Below are 6067 nucleotides of genomic sequence, written 5' to 3' on the forward strand. Positions count from 1 at the left end.
AAAAGTTAATTAGTTTCCTCACAAATGCGTGAGTAAATAAAATTTGAGTTATGATGATTAAAACCATAAAAACGACACCAGTCTTGCAGATCTGGACTATTTCTGAACAGGCATTCATCACACGCAGAAGTCGTCAGGGTACGGATCACCTGCGCTTCATGCTCTGACAAGACAAAATGCTGAGGCAGGGATGAGCTCTGAAAGAAGAAGGAAAAAAAAAAAAAAGGCTACAGGGTCACGGTTTTGTTTTGTTGTTGTTTGATTTTAGAGTGCAATATTGACTGGTGCCAGCCTGCAGAGCTCTTCTGCTGCCTGACCTCTCCTTCTCTTTCATGGCTGTAATTGTTGTTTGGATAATTGTAGAAGAGCAATTAAGTTACTTGCCTCTGTGAATGTGCTGGTAATACCAGGAAGGCAAATGCTTGAACCAGTAGTGAATAACTTGGCGACGAGTAGAATTTCTGAAGGAAGAACAGCAGCAGCAACAGGAAGCAAATAGCAAGTGACCAGAAACTTGCGTGTGTCAAAGGCATCAAAGCTTTCTTGCCGAACGTTGTTTGGCAATATGTTCCAAATGGCTTTTTTTGGTAAACGTAAATTTTCAGGAAGTTCAGGGCTGTGTGTGGCAAAACGTGTCCCTCTGCGTACGCGTCCTGCTACGTAAATAGCATGGGTCAGTGGCAAGTCCAGTGGCAGGGCTGCTGTGCCCTACTCTCGACGTTGCCGTAGTAGTGTTGCGGTATTTAGACCTTAACGGACGGGCTGAGGAATGGAAGGAGAATGCCCGTTTTCTGTAAGGGCTCAGAATGCCGACCCTTTTCTCTGCCTGCCGCTCCCCTGTGCGTGAGATGAAGCTGTTTTATTTTTCTCCCTTGTTCCTGGTCTAAATATTTCTGGAGCTGTTGCTGCTGTGGGTTTGCAATTGGTGTTACTGCGTTTTTGTAGCGTTCTAGCGATGGGTCGTTTCTGCTGTGGCGAAGCGTCGAGATACGGTTTTCGGTTTAAAGCGTCAGAAACTACGTTCACGGAAACCGGTAACTCGCGGCGTAGGGGAAACCAATCTGGCACGTGCAGCTGTGCTCGCAGGGGTGCTCGGTGGCTCCTCATCAAAACGGCAGGCTGTGTGCGTGGACATCTGTAGGGTTGTGCTCTGGGTCTGAGAGCGTTAACGTATTTTTGCTGTTGGAAGATGGAATGGAGCGTGTGCCTGTTAAATCTCAGGGCGGTCAAAAGCTAGGAGGGACCCTGAGCGGGTTTGGTGGCACAACTGCGGTTTTAAAAGATCTTGACCGTTTGGAGCAACGGCCTGGAAAAAATGATTCCTTTTTTGCAGCGAGGCAGTTCACGAGGACAGATGTGTTGCTGTGCTCTTTAGCAAAACTACTCAACTTGGGATGTATAGGGTGATGAAGCCTCGGCTATACTAAGGCTTGAGAAAATGTATGTAGGTCTCTATGTCTGTCACCTGCGTGTATCTAGGAAAGTGAGTTCTAGTGAAAGTAAAGTTGCCAATGAGTCAAAAAAGAAGGGAGAAAAAAAAAAGGCACGGTTGTCTGAAAAATGCAAAAGCTCTAGTGGCCTGTGTCAACAACTGTACCGAAGATGACGCAAAAATACTTTTTCCTCCACTCAGTCGTACTGTCTTCACAAACCTTCACAAAAAAAAAGGCAGCTTTGGATTCCTACCCAGTTTTATGCTAAAGTGTTGTGTGTTTTTTTTTTTTTTTTCTTCTTCTCTCAGCTGGATGTCAGCTGGCACCGTTTCGCCGTGGTTGCCCTTTCTTCTGCCGTGACGGTACGAGACAGATGGAAAGTTTCCGTAGTGGTCTGCATTTGAAGAATAGTTTTTATTTGAAGAATAAAGTAAAGAGGATCTGTAGGGTTTAGGGATTATTCTGTGCGGGGCCGGGACGATAGAACACCAATATGATGATTAAAGTCATCCCTTTATTGAGCTTAGCTGATCATTTTTATACAATTCTCTAAGTTGTTTAGAAACTCTGATTGGTTGCTGCATGCAAGCATTTGGTGTCCACGCGCACAAGCATAAACAGTGCGTGGTTACATCGGTACTGTCCACGCGCACAAACGTAAGATAAAGTTAGTTATACCTGCTCTGTACACGCGCATAAACATAGGACATAATTGGCCGTATTAATTAGAGCATGCAGGACTTGTCTTAGTCCAATTGGTCGAGATAAGCCCCTGAATTGAGGTTGTTTGTGCCAAGTTCCCTTTATCATGGAATGTGCACCTGTGTTTTTCTAATTGGTATCTTTCTTTTTCTCTCTTCTTGTTTATTCTGTTCAAGGCCTTCTAAAAGCGTCTGGAACGCTCCTGTGACCATGAGCTACTTGTAGGCCCAATAACTAAATTCCCTATAACTGAACACTACAAGGATCCAGCCAGCAGCTGCAGACAGGAGATAGCCTGCCTCTCCAGGTGAGGATGGATCCTTCTTAGCGTAGTCCTCAGCAGATCCGATCACCAGTGTGTACGGCAGGGTCTGTATGCGTAACCAAAACCACAGTACAGTCATGTAGTGTGTGTGTGCATGTGAGGCTGTGTTTCTAGGAAACCTCATATTGTAAGAGCTGTAAGGCACCAATCTATTCTCTTAGGTGGATGACAGTCAAGTGACTGCAGCTACAGAGGAGGAAGGGAGAGGGAGAGAGAGACAGACATGTCTGAACTGTCAAATTCTCCCAGCAGCTCCAAGAGCGGGAGGTACAGTGAGTCCTGGACCCCTGGGGCTGTGTCACCCCTCTTCTGCATCCCAGTCCCTCCCTGCCCCCACCTTTTCTTTCTCTCACTGCTTTAATTTTTGTGTTTTTTTCTTCCTGTACCTCTCCCTCTCTTGTTCTCTAAGTCCCCCTCTTTCTCTGTTGTTCTGCCTCTCTGTTTTCTTTTTCTCTCTGCACTTCTGACCTGTCCCATCCCTCTTTTTTTATCCTCTGTTTCTGCCCTGCAGCCCATCACTACTTTTTCTTTCTCCATCTATCCGTCTGTCTTCTTATCCCAATCTTGTAATTCCTCCCTGTCTGCCCTTTAGCCCTTCACAGTTCCCGCCGCTCTCAGCTGTCTGATGCTGTGTCTCTATTTTTAAATTCCTTTTTTTGCCCTGTGTTCTGGATACACTTTTACTTTCTTAGATTCTTTTGTTCCAGGTCCCTGTCCCTATGTTTTAACTTCTTCCCTCACTGTCCCATAGCCCATTTTTGTCTTTATTATTCTCTCTCTGTCTGGTTCCCTGTCCCTATTCTTTATTTTCCCTCTCTCTTCCCTTTAGATCATCAGTGTTTTTGATATTTCTCAGTCTGTCTCATCTACCTCACTCTCCCCTTTTTAAATTCTTCCTTCTGCCCTGTGGCTCATCACTAATATTTGTTTTTCTCCATCTCTCTGTCTGGTATTCTCTCCCTTTTTATTAGTTCCTCCTCTCTGTCCTGTAGCCCATTGCTACCCGCCCCCCGCCGCCCCATCTCTCTCTGTCTCCCTTTCCATACTTTTCAATCCCCCCTCTCTGCCCTGTAGCCAATCAGTGTTGTAGTGAGTTTGTGTGGCAAGCTGGGGCAGGGGAGTGGGCAGGGGCTGCAGGGGTGGGTTCTGTGAGAAGACACCAGGAGTTGCCCCCATGTTGGGCAAAGCCAGTTCCAGCTCCAAGATGGAGCTGCTACTGGTCAAAGCTGAGCCAACCAGCAACCCTGGTAGCACCTCAGTGATATGTAAGAAGGGCTAAAAAATGCTGTGCAGAAGCTGTCAGTCCTGCAGACACCAAAGTCAGTGAAGAAGGAAAAGGAGGAGGTGATCCAGGTCCTAAAGCAGATTCCCCTGCAGCCTGCAGTGAAGACCATGGTGACACAGGCTGTCCCCCTGCAGCCTACGGAGGTCCATGGCAGAGCAGATATGCACGCTGCAGCCCGCCAGAGCAGGCGGATGCACCCAAAGGAGGCTGTGATGCTGTGGAGAGGAGCCCACACTGGAGCAGGTTTTCTGGCAGGACCTGTGGCCCCATGGGAGTGACACCACACTGGAACAGAAGAACAACATGAAGAAGGAAGGAGCAGCAGAGACAACTTGTGATGAACTGACTGCAACCCCCCGCTCCCTCTCCCCCTGTGCTGCTTGGTAGGAGGAGGTAGAGAAGTCAGGAGTGAAGATGAGCCCAGGAAAAAAAGAGAGGGGTGGGGGGAAGGTGTTTTTCAGATTTGTTCATATTTCTCATTATTGTACTCTGATTTTGACTGACAAATTAATTTCCCCAAGTTGAGTCTGTTTTGCCTGTGCGGTAATTGGTGAGTGATCTCTTTGTCCTTATCTTGACCCACAAGCTTTTTTGTTGCATTTTCTACCCTGCTGTCTTGTTGAGGAGGAGGAAAGATAGAGTGGCTTGGTGGACACTCGTCAGCCAGGCAAGGTCAACCCACCACAGTTTCCTTCTATCAGGCTCCCTGTCCCTATTTTTTAAATCTTGCCTATGTTTCTTGTATGTCATCACTTTTGAAACTTCCTACCTCTCCATCCCTATTTAAATTCTTGCATGTTTCTTAAACCCAGTTGCTTTTAAAATTTTCTTGCTACTTTTCCCTCTCTTTGTCTCCCTGACCTTATTTTAATTTCTCGCCTGTGTTTCTTGGACCCTGTTGCTTTTCAAATTTCGTTCTTAACATCTCCCTCTATGCAGCTTCATGTACCTACTTTTTGATTCTTGTACTCTGTTGCTTTCAAAATTTTCTTTCTAGGTTTCCTTCTATCCATCTCCCTGTCTCTAGTTCTTAACTCTTCCCTCTCTGTCCTGTACCCTGTCACTTCTTACGTTTTCTTTCTACATCTCCCTCTTTCTACATCTCCCTGTGCCTATTTGTTAGTTCTTGCCTATGTTTCTTGTACGCTGTTGCTTTTTAAAATTTTTCTCTCTACCTGGCTCCCTGTTTCTTTTTTCTAGTTCTTGCTGTTTCTTCTCCTGTATCACTTGAGAATGTTTCCCTGTCCCTTGTCCTGTCTTTATCTTCCTGTCCTGCCCGTCTCTTCCCCTTCTCTCCCCTGCTTCCTATTATTTATTCCTCCATCTCCATCCCTGTTGTTCTGCTCAGTCTCTCTGCTCTTCTCTCTCTATACCGTTTTCCTGCTTCTTGTCCCTCTCTTGTTCCCAGCATCCAATTTCCTGGCTCCCTGTCTTGCACATCTGTGTCCCTCTGTCCTTCCTCCTGCTTTTCTCTTCCCTTTTATCCTCCCATCCTGCTGCCTTTGGGCACTGAGCCTTGTAGCCAACTCATTGCCAGGATTTCTTATATGCATTAATGAATAAATTTTTCCTGCCTCCTCTGTCTCCCTGGATGTGGGTAGGTGCAGGGGCAGGGATGATGTGCTGTGGGGCTTTGGCAATGGCCCCTGTTCCTGATGGGCTCCAGCTGGGGCTGGGATGGCCCCAGGTGTGGCCAGTGAGGCTGAGGATGGGGCTGGCCCTGCTGTGTGAAGGGGCTCCAGCTGTAAAGGGGGCTGCCTGGGCAGGGGAACTGGCTGAGGAGGGAGTGCATGGGGGTCTGGCTGGTAGGTGCTTGCAGCAAGGAATGGCCAGTCCCTGTGGCAAGGAAGGATCCCTCTGAGCTGTCCCTGGCCTTTGTTGGCTACATGCGTGAGCCACCATGTATCAAAGCAAGCCTTGTGGGTGAGGAGCATTGAGGCATCCGCTGCGTGCTGCCGAGTGGATGAAGGTCAGGCAGCTGGCACTGGGGAGGAGGAAGGGGCAGAAGCAGAGAGAGAAGCATCGGGGCGGTGAAGGTCTCCTGCTGGCACCAGGAGCTGTGGTGAGTCGCACGTCCTCTCCTCTACATCCAGGCCCACTTCTGCCTCCCTTCTTTAGACATCTGCTTGCCTCCCTTCCTCTGTCTCCCTCTCTGCCTGCCCACCTATGTGTATGGCTCCTCAAAACTTGTTATTCTTCTGTCCACTCTGCCCAGTACCCTGTTGCCTTTTAAATTTTTAATATGCCTCTCTCTAACCAGCTTCTTCTCCCTGTTTTTTATTTTTTCTGCACTGCCTTGTACCCCATGACTTTGAAAATTTA

At 47.5% G+C, this 6067-nt stretch overlaps 1 long non-coding RNA gene across 1 annotated transcript; it reads left to right on the plus strand.

The window, feature by feature from the left end:
• Positions 1–2396: 2396 nt before the first annotated feature.
• On the plus strand, positions 2397–3912 carry LOC138688322 (uncharacterized). Its single transcript, XR_011327345.1, has 3 exons — positions 2397–2442; positions 2622–2727; positions 3838–3912. It is a non-coding gene; the product is annotated as an uncharacterized lncRNA (long non-coding RNA).
• The last annotated feature ends 2155 nt before the right edge of the window (positions 3913–6067 follow it).

This window comes from Haliaeetus albicilla, chromosome 12 (genome assembly GCF_947461875.1).
Source record: "Haliaeetus albicilla chromosome 12, bHalAlb1.1, whole genome shotgun sequence".
Classification (NCBI taxonomy): Eukaryota; Metazoa; Chordata; class Aves; order Accipitriformes; family Accipitridae; genus Haliaeetus; species Haliaeetus albicilla.